This window comes from Apteryx mantelli, chromosome 12 (genome assembly GCF_036417845.1).
Source record: "Apteryx mantelli isolate bAptMan1 chromosome 12, bAptMan1.hap1, whole genome shotgun sequence".
NCBI classification, from domain to species: domain Eukaryota; kingdom Metazoa; phylum Chordata; class Aves; order Apterygiformes; family Apterygidae; genus Apteryx; species Apteryx mantelli.
Genome location: NC_089989.1, coordinates 22,893,622 through 22,913,588, shown reverse-complemented (window position 1 = coordinate 22,913,588; position 19,967 = coordinate 22,893,622). Strand labels below are relative to the sequence as shown.

General features: G+C 42.0%; 1 long non-coding RNA gene across 1 annotated transcript; it reads right to left on the bottom strand.

The window, feature by feature from the left end:
- Positions 1 to 7,877: 7,877 nt before the first annotated feature.
- On the bottom strand, positions 7,878 to 14,740 carry LOC106483814 (uncharacterized). Its single transcript, XR_001292469.2, has 4 exons — positions 14,614 to 14,740; positions 11,591 to 11,709; positions 8,723 to 8,882; positions 7,878 to 8,266 (listed from the first exon to the last, which is right to left on the bottom strand). It is a non-coding gene; the product is annotated as an uncharacterized lncRNA (long non-coding RNA).
- Positions 14,741 to 19,967: the final 5,227 nt, after the last annotated feature.

The following is a 19,967-nucleotide window of genomic DNA, read 5'->3' as shown; positions in this document are numbered from 1 at the left end:
AAAATTACTATTTTGAATGCATTAGCCAGTGCTGTCCAATGCAAAATTCAGAGATAGCAGTGCCAAGGGGAGAGATTTGCATTCAGTAAATGGCTTTAAAGATGTAGCTGTTTCCAAAGCAGCTCTTTGAGGGTGTACATGGCTGGGGCAGAGCAGGGCCGCCCTTCGAGGGGCCCAGCCTTTCCGAGGCGGGCTGGACTTGCTCGGGATTTCCATCCCTGACCCATGCTGAACCTGGCTGCCGGGGGGGCGAAAGGCTCCCCGGGCTGCCGAGCTCAGCCGGTTTCTCCCCCATGTTCTCCCTCTGTTTTTTCTTGTTTTATTTAAGCTCCCTGGGCTGTAACTGTTTTTTGGATATATATATATATATATCTCCACATATAATATATATGGAGATATATATATATTTATATATATATAAAATCTGTATATCTGTGTGTGTGTGTGTGTGTGTGTGTGTGTGTGTGTGTGTGTGTGTATATGCATATGTTTGTGTGTGTGTGCGCATATATATATATTTGTATATGTACATATACATATACACATTCTAAAAACACAAATGCCACTCTAAAAGTAAATTCTTATTGATTATTATTAATCGGGAATCCTTAAAGTGTGAGCCTGAATACAAGAGCCATAGAGACAGACTTCGGTAGTTATGAGCAGGCCTTTTAATTACCCTGTCCTCTGTCTTCTTCACCCCACAACTTAGTGCTGTTTGTAAACAGTCCCCAGTTTTGGACAAAGCAGGTAAGGCAGAGGCGCAAGGTATATATCCTGAATTATTTATTTCATTAAAAATTAAAGCTTTATAAAAGTGTGCACATTTCATTAACTTCACATTGCAGTCTTTGCAAATATTCTAAGGGATGCTAATCTCCTGGCTTTAATTAGATTGAAGGTCTCTTGCAAAGGCTATCATTTTAATATAAAATGAGCGATCTTTTAAGCTTTGTGAATTAGAAAACAAGAACTCCCATTTTAGATCAACAGTTATACACTGAAACAGAAGCGTTTGGGGTTTTTTGCAAAAAGCTGAGGTTTCTGCACTACCTAACGTGCAGTTGCAAAAACCAGGCAGTATATACATTCACTGCTTCTATCTATGGATGTGTATATACATGCACCCACACACAGGCGTACCACTAGCACCTCATTTACTCATTTACGCTGTGCATAATGTGCTTCGGTCCTAATCCTAATTCTACCCTGATTCTCCCACCAGATCAAGGTCTCGGGGCGCAGGGCCACTGTCCCTGTTTCTCTAATGACTTTCCGTGTGACCTTAAGTCATTTAGCCTCGTCCTGCATCTCAGCGGCTCACTTCTACATCAGGGGACAGCAGCCTGCCTGTTTCCCTAAGGAAGGGGGTGTCACGCAGAAAAATGCACCCAGAAATACAGCCGAAGTTGCCAGCGGGCCCTAGCAGCGGCCGGCACGGCGGGGCGAGGAGGGAGGCGATGCCCGTCGGATACCCCGGCCGTGCGCGGGCTGCATCTTGCTGCACCGCTAAATCTGCAGTAGTTTTCTGCCCCTGTTTTCCTGCTATTATCCCCTGCTAGGAGATGAATTTTTATATTTCTGACCAAGATCCAATCTTCTTTCCCTTATCAACTGTAATAGAAAATGCTGTAGTTACCGAATAACAAACTCACCTCCCGGATAAATGTCAATCTGTTTTTAAGTGCGGGCTCAGCTCTGGAGCCGCCTGCAAGGACGCATCGCTTCACGCCAACGCGGCGCCCCTTCGCTTCTCGTTTCGCTCGACTCCGACAGCCCGACCGCACGCCGTGCGAGCGCGGCCCGGGCTGCCACCCCGTTTCCTCCTCCGGCGGGCTCCCCTTCGGGTGCGAAGGGCTGGATCCCGCCCGGCCGGCGGGCAGCGCGGGCGGCACCCTCACCGCGAGGCTCCTTCTAGCTGACTAACCTTCACATCACGTGAACCGTTAGGTTTTTTTAAGGTTACCTACAGCACTCTCTCCAAGCTGGGTGCTTGTACGCTCCTGGGTTTATGTTCTGAGGGTGTCTCTTTTAGACTTGAGCTCAGTTCAGTTAACTTTCTCCCAATTACGTCCACATAAGTCTAGAAATTGCTGTTCTAACAGCGCAGTTCAGCTTTATGCATTTTGCTGTTGCACTTTTGGAACCAGAAGCTACTTTCCAACTTTCTTACTCTGTCTTTTGAGGCTCACATTTTGGAGATGGCCACATAAAAGCTCTTTATAGTCAGATTCAAGGTAGGCTATTTTATGGATTTGAGTGCAGAGAGGGACTTGCAAAAATCCCCTTTATTCGTACTTGTGGGGAAGAGACCTCCAGAACCATTCCTAGCATTAGATCCAATTTGAACAGACCTTATTTAAATAGTGACTTTTTTGTTTTTCAGTTGGTCATTCATGCCAATTTGGTGTAAAGCTTCTTTAAAACTAAGATGACTAACGTTTAAATTTAATTAATCAATAATTGACATTTTTAAACAATCCTGATTTATACAAAATTGACTTCTAGAAAAAACACACCAGGGAAACTGCTGCCTTTAAAATTTCTGCTTAGATCTTCCTTCTGGCAGCTATACAGTACAGCTCTTCCCTCTGACTTTCTTGCTGGGCAAGTTTCCTTTAAGAGAACAAAATCCTCAACTTCATTTTTCCAGTTCCCTAATTTTGATTCAGAGCCATATCTTTGTTTAAAGGTTTATGTAGATAAACCTCAATTTTGTCAATCTCAATTTTGTATAAGAAGTAGGATCAACTTCTAATTTCCAGTGTTAAATCCTACGCTCTACTTTCCACCGCAATATTCTCAAGATGACTATTCCGGGTTAGCTCCCATGCTGGGTTCAACATTTAGAACAAACTAAAGTAACAGTAACTTCATTTACTCATTAAGATCATGGGCTTGGGCGGAAGCTGTCTGATAGGCAGCGAGCTTTCAAAGTTCGGGTTAATGCAGACAACAATGGCATGGACAATAACAGTGACATTTGGGAATGCCCGAAATACAAATCCACTGCCAGCCTACTGCTGAAGGACACACACAATAATACAAGTAATCTTTTGTGCTAGTCTGTATAGGAATGAGATATGAATGATCTCCCCACAGAGTGCTCAGCTGCTATGATAATGGCATGTTGTTTTAAGTACCTAGCGGGAGGAAAAAGAGTCACTGCCCATCATATTTTCTGCAGTACAATATCTATCTTAAATATTCCTGATACCACTATAATATATACTACCAAATGTGCAGCAGAGTATTAGCACAGTGATACCAGCCTTGGGACTGCTGCTTTTGCCAGGATGTGGCCACTTGTTTTTCTGCGAGGGCTGATTGATGAGGAGATAACGGGGCAGTGACAGCCCTGAGCTCTGTCTCCTTCCAGTGGCCAGAGTGCTAGGTCTGGCCATAGGAAACCTGTTTTCACCTTTCATCTCTGCAGACGATGATCTATAAGACACAAACACTGCACACCCCTTCCTACCAGAGTACTGCAGGAGGACAAGTGTTGAAGAATGCCAGGCATGCAAGCATTAAGACCTGGAGAAATGGCAATACTGGGGTGAACCAAAGGTCCATGACATCCCATAGCCTCTGCTTTTTGGTGCCCCGTAGAAGATAGGGCAAACATCTGACACTGCTATGCATCCTCTTCCAGACAGCTAGACTTGCTTCCACCCCTACTACACCTCGCTCATCTTGTGTGAGATTGACCTAACAAACACTTTTCCTGTACATGCTGTGACAGGTGCTCCAACAAATTTTTATAGACAGCATATTAAGTCTGGTGGCTTGAGACCGAGGTATGTGTGCAAGTTCGCATCTCCTGTATAAACGTTCCTGACTCTTATCTGCTTTGATCAGTATCATTCACTTCTGAGCCTCACTCTTTCCCAGTGTCATGACAAATTTTTGCTTCCATGTCAACAAAAATATATCATTTGCTACAACAGTGGTGGAGACGGGCCAGCATGTCTCAGTATCCTAATCTGACATTTCAAAAAGACCCTTGATCTCATGATACTGTGAATGTTTTCAAAACATGCGTATTGAATCCTCTGTTGAACTGCACATTTCTAAGCATTCTGTCGCCATGGATTTTTATGAGCTGAACCACGTTTCTTGCTGTCGCTGAACAGAATGGACCAGGGTAGAACTACGGCACACTCATACTTTTCCTCCCCACATTGTGACCTCTTTTGTTAACCATTGGACTATAAAGAAGGAAAGTTTGTGGCATTTCTTGGACCAAGGTAATACAGTAAAAAGATTTTATTACTCTTAAACAAAGAAAATTCCTAAGGAACAGAGTTGATATCATACTTATTACAGGATCTCAGAATTTGACTCGTGTTCAATGGGACTGTTGGGTGTATTATGTTTATACTACTTCCTCCAACCCTTTCTTCTTTATATGTATTAAAATATGTATTTTGAGTCAGATCCATAGCTGGTATAAATTGGCTTAGCTCCATCAACTTCAATAATGCTATGCTTATTTCCACCAGATAAAATTCTGCCTGTAGATTGTGGAGGATATGAGAAAACACACTAGAAGAACCCCAGACTACGCAGTCCATTGATTCTTCTCTGTCTTCAAATTCCCTTTGCTCCAGGCTATTACATCAATCTACTTCTTTTTTCCTAGTGACTAGTTTACATCTTAGATATTTAGAACAAAGAGTATTAGTATGATCTGTGTTTAAAGCAGTATGTTCTGGAAGTCATGCTTGTACTTGCACAATAGTTTGCATTTTGCTTCTTGGAAATAAAGAGCATTCTCATCTGTTTCAACACCACAGAGAGGTTCTTCCTTTTTCTTTAGAGACAACTGTAACATGCAAATATTCTAGTTCTTAGAGAATACATAGAAATGTGGGCTATGGACATGCGACTGAGTCATTAGGCTCATTTTCAAACCATATGCTCCAGCTCATAAATAAAGTCTATTAACACTGAACTATTGATCAAACGTAAGGATCAGGGATTCCAGCATCATCTGTTTCTCTGTAGGCTGCTACCTCCACCAAGCCTTATAAGTTAACATTCTCATTAGAATTAGCCCTTGTAATTACATTTATATTAATAGAATTATAAGGCAAATGTTCTTCTGAGTTCTATCTTCAAGTGATAAACTGAATTGTTGCTTTAATCTATGGCTCTTGCACAGAGATATAATCTATGTGAATCTCAAAGTAATTTTGAGATTGGAACTGGGACAATTCTAGGGACAGACTAAGATCAAGAGACAGATTTGTCTGCTCTCAGGTGGTAGCTGTACCCCACAAAGCTTTTCCTTTCCCACATCCTTACTTGTTGCTCCTACTAGCCCTTTCGGTAATCCAGTCCTTATATTAAGTACTTAGCAAGTGTAGAAATGTTTATATCTCTTGGGCCTGGACCGCCTTTACTTTACGATCATTTCCTCTTCTTAGAACCTTTTCATTTGCTCTTGTATTTGATACTAGTTTTCTGACATGTCTCCTAGATATTCCCCTCAGAATGGTATATAAAATAATGATGTCCACCCTTAGCTTGCCTCTTTTTAAAAAGCACTGACCTAGTTTTTCTACTTTTACAGCAGAAGTTCTCCAGTCCTGTGACAATGAGGTTGCCCCCTGACATATCTTAGCTCTGATAGTTCTCTGATTCTTTTAATAACAGGGCATCCTGAATGTGGATTATTTCCTCTAAATGCATCTTCAGCTGTTCCCTGTAGAATATTTCCTTTTGAGGAACTTCTGATTGATCTGGGTTTTGGTGGTGGGGCTACCCAAAGATAGCTCTGATCTTTCTATCCAGAGCCTGACCACAGGTTATGATGCCTGTGGACTTTGGCCAGAACTGGAGTCTTTGATAACACTCCCTAAAATTGTATAAAACACATCGAAAAAAAGCATAGTTTAGATTCCTCTTTTTTATTATTAATGGAGCAGATCCTCAGCTAGTGTAGTGGGTCATGTAAGTCCTTGGATGTGTGTAGAGGTGACAGTATTGCCTAGTAGCTACTGAAATGTTATTTTTGTACTGCACTGCTCACTTATTTTCTTTTGCTTTGGAGTACTTTCCTTCTTTCCATTACATCCAGCCTTCCCTCTCTTCCTAAGGACTTGATCCTCCATCATCAAAGTGAGTGGGAGATTCCACTAGTCTCTTTACATCAGGGCCTGGCTTTTTCCTTAGGTAAGTTTTTAGTACACTGTGGTTTCTCTATTTTTTAATTCCCTGCCCATTTTCTCTCATTTCTATACCCTTATTAATTTTTTTCCTGCCCTCCTTCACATTCTTTATCCTTTCTCATTGACTTCTGACTGACAAAGTGCCCTCTGGCTGTAAAATTTTTGCTTTCCATCATTATTTTCCAACATCACTTACAGTGACTCTGCTACAGGCGCCGGAGCCGTGCTGCTGTACCCGCAGTGTGACAGTGTGGCTACCTGCTCTTTGGTGTGCGACTCCTCCTTAAAGCTAGGGGTGGTCCCAGACACCTTGCTGAATGATGATAAACCCCAGTGACTTGGCTCTCCTCAGGGTGTTAGTGCTATTACGAGCTAGAACGGGCTACAGATGAAACTGCTCTGTCTTATGTATTTGAGCCATCCAGGCCAGGTAGGTCATTTTTCTCTCTGATGTTTATTGAAGAATGCAGGTGTCCTCCATCACCTGCCTTAGCTCAGCCTCCAAAACCCCCTTGCACCGACTGGTCACTGTTTAAGGTTCACTTCTGCTGGGCTGCTTAGAAGAAATCAAACTGACTTGTTTGTCAGTTTGTCTGGTTTTATGTGGTGAAAAGCAGCAGGAACATCTGCTAATTTGCTTTATAGTGGGAGCGCCTTGCAGCAGAGACCATCCTGGCTGTGGAGAGGGGGTTGTTTTACAGAGTGATAGTTTTCATCACTTGTGATTTAATTTAATTTTTTTTTTTTTATGAGTGGGTGCAATCCTGGTTTACACTGTAATTTATTCTAAAAATAAAATGTACTTTTCTACCAAAAATGTTTAGCTGGTTGGGCAGCTCTTCTGAGTGCTTTCTGTGGAATAGAGGCAGGCAAAAATGGCAAAGATGTAAATAATTGGTTCAGTCCCACTGAAACCTCTGGACTTGTTCCCCAAGCCGGTCTTTTATGTAGATATATTATCTCACTGAGAATTTCCTGACAAACTATGTTAAGTAAATAAAAGAGAGGTGAAATATCAGCAACAAAGCCAACAAATGGAGCTGAATGCTCCACTTGAAAGAACAGATCTAGCTGTTTACCATGCTAATCTGAAATGAAATGAAAATGTATGGTTTTCATCTTTTCAGACAACGATCTTCAAATACAGGTAGCTAAGGTCTTTAATAACACAGATTTCTTTCTTTTTTTTTTTTTAAAGAAAAGCCCTATTGTGGAGGTATATTGTGTGTGTGTGTGGCTGGATCGGTACAGAAACTAAAATACCCATTAGTGTTGACAGACTTACCAATCTGAGCCTTTATGTCGTCGAACGCTTTCATTTCCCTGGCTAATACGCGTCCACCCGACTCGCAGGGGCTGAAGAAGGGTATGCAAAACACTCTGCACGCTCAGAGGTTTACGCTCCCTTGGCCACACATCAGGCTACCAGCTCTGAATCGCTTCTTGTGGCTGATCCCACTCTACCTCAAGGCACACTAATGGTTGTGCTGATGGACCATTCGGCAGCCACCGTGAGAAGATCTTGCTGGCAAACAAGCCAGACGTGAGTTACGGTTGCGGGTGGCATCTAAAATTTCTTAAGATAGCATTTTTCTCATACTCAAGGGGCCAGAGCCTATCTAGGCTTTATTCTTTGCTTCATAAAGATTACCTAAAGGGCACAGGCTTAGCTAATTGGGAGTAACCTTAAACTAACACCGTTAAAAGATACAAAGAGACAAACGCAACTGTAACTGCAAGTAGGAACAGGTAAACTCTATTCCCAGCCCGGCGCGAGCAGCCTTCCGGAGGGAACATCCTCCCTGCACACGGGCTGCACACTGCTAATTACAGGGGAAATCCTGGCAGTGTTGAAGTCGGTGCCAAAACCTCTCTGATTGCAGTGAAGCCGGGATTTCGCCAGATGTCTGTATTGTTTATGCATCTGGGGGGGTTTCTTGACGGGGAGGTTCACTGGCCAGGCTTGACCTTCCTAAATAATCACTGCTGCTCTTCCATCCTTGCAGAATAAGGCTTGTTTCTGACTCAGCTCTATCCTCCAGTCCGTACCTCTGGCTAGCCTTCTCTGACGTATGTTTGGTATTTTCGGTTTGCTAGAGAGGAAGAGAAGCATATTAGTTGGCTGCTGCTGTCAGTGCTTTTCCTCTGTCTGTGAACCAGTCCTGGCACTGAGATGTCCAGCAATCATCCTTGCACTGAAGTCGTGACTAAAGGTCTCCAGGGAGCGCTGACCACCATTAGGCTAGTGGCTGTACGCACCTACTGCGAAGATGGCGTGAGCCACAAGGAACTTGCTAGTTAAGGAGAGACGGGGTTATGAAAGTAATTTAATTTTTCATGCAAAACTCTGCTAGGAACTACTAGACTTTCCAAAATATATTCCAAAGAAATGCAGAGATAGATTCCCGACTGGCATTAATCAGTGCTGATTAAGTCATGGAGCTACCCAATTTCTGCCTGGTGAGTACTTTTCCTGTCATTGATTTATTGCCTTCCTTAGAAAAATAAGACCTGGAAAATAAAGAGTTCAAGTAAATTTGCTCAGTTACCCAGCCAACTGTTGACTATGGTACCAGGGATAATAAACGTTCAGGGGAAGTTCTTAGCGCACGTTCATGTGTGGAGGTCGAGAGGAGAGGTGTCCAGCGTTTGCTTCAAACCCTCCAGACGTTGTGGGACTCAGCTCAGCGGCAGCAATGGGTGCAGGTCCTGCAAAGAGCAAAAGGAAGATGCAGGGCTAAACAAATTCCTTGAACGCCTGTGAACGAGTAAGCGTGAATAGTGTGATTGCAGCTTGGGGCTCAAGGTGGTGGCTGTGGAGAGCCTGGAGCACTGCTTTCCCATCTGGGGAAGAAGAAAACATATTTTTCCTTCTCACTCTGCTGTGATGTTGGCAGTGTTCATGTTTGATATACATGCTCCATGTTTGATGTACTTGCATCTAATACTCATATAGATAATTGGCCACAGAGCACTTTTTCTTTCTTCTCATTCATAAGAAAACTCCTTAGTGTATTTTACTTGGGGTTTGCTGGATTGTGCTGTGTGGGGGCTATTGTTTTCCTGCAGACACATGGAATTATGTTTAAGTCACTGGATAGATTAACATCACCATCTGGTTTTGTTTTTCAAATGACAGTACATTATTTGTTAAATGCTTTCTACTCCATCTTCTTTAAGTTATTTTAAGGATAAAGTCTACAGAACTGTACAGAAGGGCAAATATTATCAAGTTTATTTGTTAGACTTATCAATTTAAACTACACGTTACTTTCCAGCTCTTTTAGAGTGTTTTTTGTGTATTTTCATTAACATTGAAGGACAAACAGCTTTCATAAGTCTTTGCACTGTGCAATATGAAGAATACAGGTGTAGGAGGCCTTCTGCTAGGGACAACAGGTGAGTGACCAAACAGAAAACAAATGTTTTCATATTTGGGTATCGATTTTGTGTCATTGCTGATGGATCTGGCTTCCGGAAAGAACTTGGTACTTGAAGAAGAAGTTAGAGCCTTTAAAGTTAGGATCACCCACAAAATCCTGAACACTTCTAAACACTTCTGAAAATATAGCTGAGTCATAGCTGGTAAATCCATTCATTTACCATCACAGAAATAATTTGCTAAGGCTAGAAAGGACCTTTGTTTTAATGTCTTGGAACAAAGTGAGATAACTCTCCAAGATTAAAGCTAAACTGTTAAATTTCAATGAAAGGGTAATTTCACCTGCGGTCTTTACCTCCTTCTGTCTTTCACCTATTGAAGGCAAGTAGACCATTTGTCCCTAGTGCTATGACTCTTGGTGTGCCTTAAATGTGCTTTTGCATGAGCAGTAGAAGAACATTTATTGCTATATTTTGCAAATTGTTTACATACTGATTACACATTTGCTATATTTTTTTAATGAAAGCTGCACTGGTGCAAATGTTTGTCTATTCATTTGCCAGTGGCACCGGTCACCAAGTACTTTAGGTGACAATGAAGAAGAAAGGTTTTTTTGTTTTTTTTTTCAAAACCAGAATATTTACATGTTTAAACCTCCAGGCTCAGCCCACCCCACCCCTTACTCCAGATCATCTCCGCTGCACCACTGCACTAAATAAATTAACAAGTTATCAAGAAGACTGCAACACCACTACGGGCTCCCCATTACCAAGCCTGTCATTGCCACTCAGGGATCTGCTGGAACGTGACGACTTCGCAGCGGAAGGTCACTTCCTCCAGTCACTTTCTCTCCGCTGCTCGGAGGCAACCATTCTGAGAAATGATTTGTTACGGTGGAATCAGAGGAGCGTTTGTTAGTTAATTCATTCTGCAAAACCCAAATGAGATGAAAAACAAGCATAGATCTGACAAATGGCATTTAATTATGTCTGAGCCTAAAATTCATAATACATATTTATGCTGCCCGGAGTCATTCGCAGCCAAGGTCCCTTTTATTCTCATAACTCAGTCCAACCCCTGATGTGGGATGAGAGTGTTAGTGATGGGCTATTCCGTGTTATTTCGTTATGGGACCTCTTTCTTTATGCCTTAACTTCGCAACCCCGGCCCTCAGCACGCCACGTGCTTCCCTTGAGTTTCCAGCGAGGCAGTTCACTAGGTGTTATTATTCTATGGCCTGTGCAAATAATGTAAGAAAGAGCTTATAGCTATCTAATATCTTTAGCCTGGAAAGATGTAAAAACCATGACTGGTATCTAACATCTTCATGGGTTTTTGTTTCATGGCTTGGGATCTAGGAAGATATCGGGAAGTACTGCACAAGGGCCACGTCCTGAGCGAACTGGGCTACAGCCTGCAGGAGAAACAGCCTCACCACTGCCAGAGAGCCCATGCAACTGCAACCCCAAATAGCTCGATCCAATAACTTGAATGGGGATCTCTGAGGAGGGGAATTGCCCTCAGCAGTTCAGGAGCGATCCACAGCTCATGTCGGGCTGCCTTACTATCCCTGCCTCGTTTTCCCTCCTCGCTATCCCTCCTCACTATCCCTGCCTCTCTTGCTGTGCGACTGCATGCATGCTTGGATAGCACTTTTCGTGCTTCTTGACATCACTGCCCTACCGAGGCACTGGAGACACTACCTCTCCTCCCCTTTCTCTTGGCACGTTGCCATCCAAGCTCACTAGGCAGCTTCAGGTTTTTTTGTTCTCTGGTGGGAAATTTCATTTGACCCTTTCAAGTGGGACAAGAACAGATATTAGATTTGTTGACGATGAAGTGCTTTTATCTGAATTCAACAAAAGAGGTACAATGAAAAGATTGCAGCTGTTGAGCAAAAGCACCGTACCTATTACAGAGTTCATATGCATTTACAAGTGGCACATCAGTGAAGGCTCTCCTCACCCTTGCAGACATACACCCCTTCCACAGAAAACTTGTTAATCTTTCCGTCAGCTCTGCATGCTTTACATACCTTTGGGAAAATGTGGTGTTTGACTCTCTTGCCAGATCTTGCAATGATAGAAAGGCTATTAGCAGGTAAAAGCTACATGGAGGTGCTTTATCTTCCTGTAAGTCTTCTAGGTCTTCTTACTACAGGACGGGATAGCAATTTAGAACACCAGATAACTCAGACCGTAATTAAATTATAAGACCACCATTGCCCTATTGAATAGGCATTTACTTATACTCTCACACTGTCTATCTAAAATACTGTCTGCATATATTTAGACAGATTTCAGTTAGGAATATAATTACTTTTTTACTTGTTTTTGTACATGCACACATTTAAAGTCACCCAGCTACTACAACAATATGTTCTAAAACTTAAGGCTGCAAATCAACTCAGTCATATAGCAAGGGCAATAAAGTATCTACTAACCAGAGAAAACCCTGATGAAATTTGGGGAAGGATATGGCTTGCAGTCAATCAATCATGCATGAGCAAGAACAAGCATTCTTCCAAGTCCTACTGACCGGGGTAAAAGGGGGGGAAAACTGAAAAGGCATCTCAAAAGCTTTGAGAGCTCATCAAGGTGTCTCAGACGCTGCATTCACAATATTGCCAAAGGGTCAAAGAGAACATGACCACTGCTAAATACTTGTGGGAGCACCCAGTGGGGCCAGCTAGGGCCAGGGCCTGCAAGGCCGCTTTAATTTGTGCTGGCTGACCTTTCCTCCTAGGAACCCTCTAAAGGTTCAGTCCTGCTGGATCACAGTTTGCATTGACTTTCCTCTCCCCATGGACCTTGTCTCCCCATGATCCATGTTCAGGAACTCAGATAGGGAAAGCTTTACTATTAAGGATGTACTTAACTTGAATTCAGTGAGATTTAAGCAGCAACTTTTGTGCTTTCCTGCATTGATGCATATGCTTGAGAGAATCTAGGTAAGGGAGATGCAGAATTGGCCACTGCAGTTAGGCCTTCTGGAAGAACTGCTCTGCAAGGAGATTTTTTCAGCTTGCCCTTTAGACCAACTTCTCAATTCCTGTCACTTTGCAATGGCAGCACAGAGGAAAGGGAATAGGAACCAGGCTGGCTTCAGATGTTCCATAATGGACAAAATATTTATACAGGGAGCATTCAGTTCGTAGGCACTGATTGCTGAACACTTGCCTTCTCCCAGTATGAGCCCTCCTGAATGCTGAATGAGAGTTACACATGGCACAGTGATTTTACAACTGCCTTTATGCAAAAATATGACAGCAAAGGGAAGATACAAGGATGAGGACAACAGTTATGTCAGTGGATGGGATGTTATGCTGAGAATGATGAATCCCCTGGAAAATAGACAATTAGCAAGCTTTGCCTCACTGCTAGAACTTTATGAATCTCACAAAGCTCATGTGCTTAATGTCTTGTCAGTATTTTTCCCACTGACATCAATAGCTAAAGTCCCCTTGGTTTCAATGGCCTGAAAATTTTCTCCAAGTGGTGTTATTTCCTTTTTAGCTATTTATAGTCTGTTTCCAGCCTCACTCTTTGCATGTGTCCGGGACTCTGAAGTATCTTGCAGATGTACTAGATATGGTCCCTTTGCCTTGCACCTTGATTAGTTAATGCCACCTGCACAAAGAAGTTGTAGTGCGCTTGCAGGTGATTTCATGCCTATCTTGCACAACAGCGACTGTACTAACTGCACTGGATACAGAAAGGCAGAGCCCATGGATTGCAGCAAAGCCCATCATAGTCAATGCAAAAATTCCCACAGTGTTAAATAGATTTTGGATCTGGCCCATATGTATTCAACAGTGACTTTCTACTTAGCATACTGCCACAAAGGGAGTCTTTTCATATTGTTCTTCACCAGGTTTCTTTTCTGCCTTCCAGCAGATCTACAGCAGAGCGCTGGCTCGTTGCCAGTTTAAGTCAGACCCATGGTCTAGTAACTCTGATCTTGTACAGCTTTTAGCCAGACGGTGGCTCATGGTGCTTAGCATGTAACAGCAATAATCACAACCGCATCAGGACAGCAAAACAATTTCAATATAAGTTCAAGTAGGTTATATTGCATTGTCAAGATAACAACAGCCATAGCTCCGCTTTTGTCTGTGGGGACTACGGCAAAACGTCAGCTCGAGTAAATGTCAGTGCAGCTACACTGTACTGAGAGGGTGCTGGGATGAGCTGAACACAAGTGTCAGCTCCGTCCAGTTGCTTAATAGCAGTCCTGCCTATGCTTGCAGGATTTGGGCCGGAGCTGGGAGGTGGGTTTCCTACTGCAAAGCCCTGTTCCTTGAAGGGCAGGTAGGCGATGCGGTTGCTACAGGGTTATTCATGAGTCATCCAGCCTTTCGACACCTTTCACGCCCCGTCCACATGCAACCTGGATCCTTCCCAGCAAAGAAACTGCTCCTGCACTAATGGGAAATGAGTTGCTGTGGTCTTAATTCAGCTCACACCGCGGACAGGTATCAGCATCACTAAAATCCCCTCTCTTGTATGGAGTAATATCTCAAATGCCAGAGTAAATCAGTGTGGAGATTCCTGAGCCCTAGAGGTAGCTCTGTTCTCTGTGATGATCAAAGCACGCTGATGTCTGCGAAACAGCATGGCCTCAGCGTTGCACTGGTTCAGCAGAGAAATATGGAGCTCCTGGCTAGCGCAAGTCTCCCGGGCTCCTTTTCCAAGCGTTGCATTCATTTGCAATTTAAAGATTGCACTTGACAAATAATAATCATTAGGATTTAATAATTTCTTCTCATATTTTTTCCTAGCACATTCTCTTTTAGTAAAGTCTAAGAAATGTAATTTACATACTTACGCCCTAAATAACAGATCTCTAGTTAGACTAAAACAAGGTATTATCTATTACTGGCTTACTGTATGTAACTTCCAAGCAACAACAGAAATATGCCCATTATTGGGATCTATTGAATGTTCAAGGCCTCAAAAAAATCTGTTACAAAATTCAGATAAAGAGTGGCAAAATCAGTCACCAGTTCCAAAGTCACAGATCTCCTGCTCCCAAGACTTTAGGTTATACCTCTCTTACCTTGCTAGCTTCCAGTCTGGAGCTCCGGGTGCAAAACCGTGACTCAGTGTTCGAGGTTCAGGACACTTTTATTGACAAGCAGTGCAATTTGGCAAAGCCTGCTACCAAACCGTGAAAGCTTTGCAATGATGACTTCAACACAGCTCAGCATTTACTCTGCACTGACGAACAAAATAAACCTGCAGTTAATTACTACATACAGCTTCTAGTCTTGACAATAGTAAGTCATTGTTTCCTTTTCTATTCCTGTACACTTACCAAATAGTAGCAGATTATTTTATGGGATAACCTCATTTCTTTTTCCTCATCTCTTCTTCCTGTGTCTTTCAAGAAATGCCTTCTAAGGGAGACCTGGAGTTTGCAGAAAAACCCAGGCACAACCACCAAGCAAGACCTACTTACAGCAATTAGTGATTTTACACTCCCTTCTCATCCCAGGTGGCTCTGGCAGTTTCCTTTTATTCTTTAACGTTGTTCAAGTTATTTACACAGCTGCTCCAGTAACTTTTTCTTGTTATATATTTATTTATTTCTTCCTAGTTTTGTTTCTTTTATATTAGTTTTCTCCCTTCGGATTTTGGAACAACATCAGTTTATGTTTATTGCTTCAAAAGTGATTTGCTTGTAACCAAAACCGCAAATCTAACAGTGCCTAAATTTAAGGGTGACCTGTGTTTATGAGGGGGATGTAAGGGCAGGTTTTGAAAGCTGAACCACGTCATTTCAAGATCCATAACTGATTTGGGGGAGCTTTCTATTATTATTATTTCAAGGTCCAGGTGTCCAAAATTGTATCATTCTTCTCACTCCTAATTACTAGCTGATTAAAAAAAAAAAAAAACACACCATTCCTGCAGCTGCAGACATTATAGCCGTGCGTATGACTGCCCGCTGGATTTACATGCGCGATTACCCCGATGGCATACAAGCCTCAGAGACTTGCACATGCGAGAAGCCTGTTAGCTGCAAAATTCTTGGCACGGATGCTCCATTTACATACGCAGTCACGATGAATATGCATATACATTAGGTGCACAAGCGCGCACGCATTTTTGAAATTGGAGGCCTCGCTATGAACCTAAAGAAGAAACGACAAATGCTTCGGAGGAGGGCTTTGGGTCAAATTCAGGGCTAACAGTTAGCAGGCATAAATCTGCTGGATTGTGCTCATGTGTCTTACATCAATTGAATCATTTTCTTCTATTAAATGTATGAAAACACTGCGAATTTATAGTTTTCTTATTTTTGCCTGTACATCTTTTGCATGTTTATAACCTTCTTTCATTTTTCCTTTCTGATTCAGATAGATGAAAACCAGCACAGTGCAATTTTTGTCCAAAAAAGTTAAGAGGTAAAAGAGTTTCTGGGTACTAGCGTGTTTGAAAATCAAGCAACCAAAGAGTGTAAACATAGACTTAGGTATCTGAATTTAGGCACCTATTTTTTAAAACCTTGGCTTAGAAAATAGAGTATCTGAATGTATATAGATAATATAAATCACCAGCCACTTTTATTACACGTATGTTTATATAAAGACCTTAGAACACGTTTTTAAAATGTAAACGTTCCTTAGTATGTTTAACTATGTGTCTAAAGAAGATGTAGGACAGAAAGAAAACAAAAGTTTGACAAATGTTTCTGATCAATCCTGAAGAAATCAATAGGAATTCACTCACAGCATGATTTCATTTAACTTTCCATGCTAGGAATAGTAACCTGGCTTTCTGCTAAAGCTAAAGCATTCATACTTCTTAGTGATTTAATTCTCATGTCAACATATATCAGCCAGACAGAGAATGGTTCAGAGCTGGGGAGGGGAAGGGAAGGAGGAGTGGATGGAAACACGCGGAAACTGTGCGGACTGAGTTGTATGGTTGAGTGACTGTTTCACCAAAACTGTTTTCTAAAAGAAAATAAGGTTTTCTTTGAAATGCACATTTCCCTTCCCTTTTTCGGGGGGCAAAAAGTATCTGTTTCTTAGAGCATATTTTATTGTTTATGTGAAAAATATCTAGCACCTGAAAAATGGAACAGCTCAGCAGAAAAAAAGAGAAAAATCACAGCATCACAGACACTGCTGCGGTGCTGTGCTGGAAGCTATAGCCGGTGCCTCTCTCCCCTTTGGCCATTCGCCCCACAATTCCCAGAAATTTGATATCTCCATCTTACACACTCTTAATTCACTGTTGTAAAACAAGAAGAGGAGAGATCAGCCCAGCAAAAAACAGAGGCTCGAGGTATGCAAACTATAGGTGTCACAATCAAGTTTGATGACATTTCCAAAACAAAATTCCCTGTCGAGACATTTGAGTTACTGGCCAAAATACTTCATTTTTTGCCCCCCTCCCACACCCCTGGAAATTGCAGGTTTCCTCTTTTTTCACTGAAAAGTCTCCAGCGAGGAGAACCACCGCTTCCCAACCCGCTCTCCTAGGCAAGGTGAAGCGGTGAGCACCACAAGCTGCTATGTGCAACTTACTGCTGCTCCCTTAGCAGACCAGAACCTTACATGGTGTTTGGAAACCAATGGAGCATTTAAACCCGGCGAACATCTGGTTTGCAATAGTTTTTTCTTGTTTGTTCGTGTTTGTGTTCATGAAAGTGTGTGCCTTTGTGTCTGCAAGTGTGTGTGCGTGTGCGCCTCTGTGTCTGTTCTTATTTATTCTAAATATAAACTGTTTTCTAAAAGGACGTTATTCACACTTAGATAAAAGTGCTCTAGCCTTCCTAGAAGTTTGGCTCTAAGTCTGAACTTTACACCGTAACTCCATAATGGACTAAACCAAAGCGTGGAAACAATGTACTCCAAATACTGAGAAAGAGTCCAAGGTTTGGATTGGTCCATTACAGGGAAAGTTATGGATAATGAAAAGGATCCCAGCTTTGCTGCTTCATTGAATCCCCACTTATATTTAAAGCAGATGTCCTATTTGCAATACGTGAAATGTAGGTTAAGAAACTATGCCCCAGTGACATCTGAGAGTGACATTGCTTTGAAATATATATTTTCACCTTGTGTACACATAAAATTATGTGTGCACGAGTGCACGAGCGCGGGCGAGCACACACACACACAATATCTGGCTTAAACAGAATGTTTTATTATGAATTCTTCCAGCAGTGTCCAAATTTGACTGTCCGTGGAATTCATATAAAACAGATGAAAAACATTTTACTTTAAGGGAAAACTGATGAGTGAGTCTGCAAAAGGAAACAACACAAAATCCAGTTTCAGTCCAACACTCTAAAGAAGCTCTATTATTATGATCTCTATTTTTTGTTATTTGGCTGGGCAAAGTATGAAGCAAAATAGCTGTGTCTGTTTAGCTGCCTGAACAATAGAAAAGTTTATGCAGCTCTTGAACTGAAATGTTTTTGACAGTTTTCAATTTTAGCTCTTTTGATTTTGTAAGAAATCTGCAAAAATACGATTCTGAAAATCACCAGTTTCATGCTTTATTCCTTTCTCAAAATTAGACTATATTGTCCAACTCCTCTTCACTTACTGTGTCTGAGGGAATCCTAGAGAATAGCTGGCAAGAATCAGCGCTGGGCTGTTGCTTAGAAACTGCCTGGGTTTCTATATTATTGCCTGATGTAATAGTTATATTGCCCACTTGCATCTGTTAACAAGCAATACAACAGAATCCACAGGTACCAATAAAGAAATAAACCTGGCATTCATTACTTTGCTTGAAAATTCATCAGTGCTCTTTCTGGCTTGGCAACGGGGAGGAAAACCATTTTGCTCAGGTGCTAATTAATAAAAATAGGAGATGTACTGACTCTACACATATCTATTTTATTTAGATTTATTTATTTTGCCCTGGGGAAAATATGTTGTAAAGAATGTGGTGTGTTAGTATAATTACAACTTAGTAAGGCTGTGGAAAGGTATGAATTGTGTGTGGAGCTTTTTTTTTTTTTTTTTCTCGCTGTAAGCTGTAGTGTGGTGGTATGACCATTCATTTAATATATTTTAAATAGCAGCTTTATGGATTCATTTATAAAAGCAGTAGGATAGGACGGTTCTATTGAGTGCTATTTGTAGACCCTCAGCAAACCCCAAATCACAGATGAACTACTAGCTTACCTTAGCGGTAGCGGTATTGCCAAATCCAAGGGTGTAGAAAGGACTGGTTGGGACACTGAGACCGCGAGATGGGCTCAGTGACCATCGTTGCAAAACCTGTAGGCCACCTTAGTAAAACCTGTGTATTTCTATATGCAGATCACGATTTAAAAAAAAATTCTTTAGGGTCCATTTATTAAAGTTTCTCTTATAAGAACAAGGGCTAGATTTTTTTTTTTTTTTCAATGAAAGCCAAAACTCCCATAAATTCTGATGCTGGGCTGGAAGGAAAACACCAGCTATCCTGAGACTTGAACTAAAGCAGAGAACTGGCAACACTTCGCAGCCTAAATCCGAGCAGCTTATCCCTCATCTGACTATGATCCAACGCCCCACGCGGTCACTGGGTAGACTCCTATTAACTCCTAAGATTTCAGTCTTAGGGTAATAGGTGTCTTTAATTTGTATATGCTATCGTATGGGAATTGCACGCTGCCGTCGAGGCTGCTCCTTTCGAAGGGTCCCCGTCTTAAATGCTTTTATAAAGCTCCCCCCTCCAACAGGCTGGTTTCTTACACGAAGAGAAGACAGAGTAAAAACGATACGCGGCACCAACCCAAGCCGTTAAGCACGGGGAAAAGCACAGGAGGAGCCGTAGGATTTTGTGCCAGTTGCTTTTCATAAGCAAATCTTGCTCGGGGGAGTGCTGATGCTGCTTAGATGAGTTGCATTTTGCATTTAGGCTGGGGGGGGCCTAAATTCGTAAGGGAAAGCAGGTCAAGCTTCTGAGGCATCGTTGCATCCCTTCGTGCGGCGAAATCGCTGGTTTTCTGGCGGAAGGAAGCCAGCGAGGGGGTGCGGGTGCCTGGCGGGGCTGGGAGAGTGCAGCGCGGCGAGTGGGAGTCGCGCGCGCAAATCCCTGCCCTGCAACACGATCGCACATAATACACCCCTTAATTTTTAATTCACCAGGGTCTCCATTTTAAAGCATTTCCACAGAGTTTGTCCTAATTATAATCGTTTTTAATGACAGCTTAAAAATTTCACATGACTGTCTTATCGCATACGGTACTTAATTTCTCAAGTGAACAGTTCCAGTGTAGTGTATTCTGGGAATTCTGAGAACTAAAACACTAAGGAAAAATCTACTTTGTATAATCAAATGAGATGTTATTATTCCACTATGTTTTATATACACTGCAACAGACTTTCTCCCGGTAATGGTGGCCAAGTACCTAGAACTAAGACCTTTTCTGTGTTGGAAATTTATCCTTTTAATCTC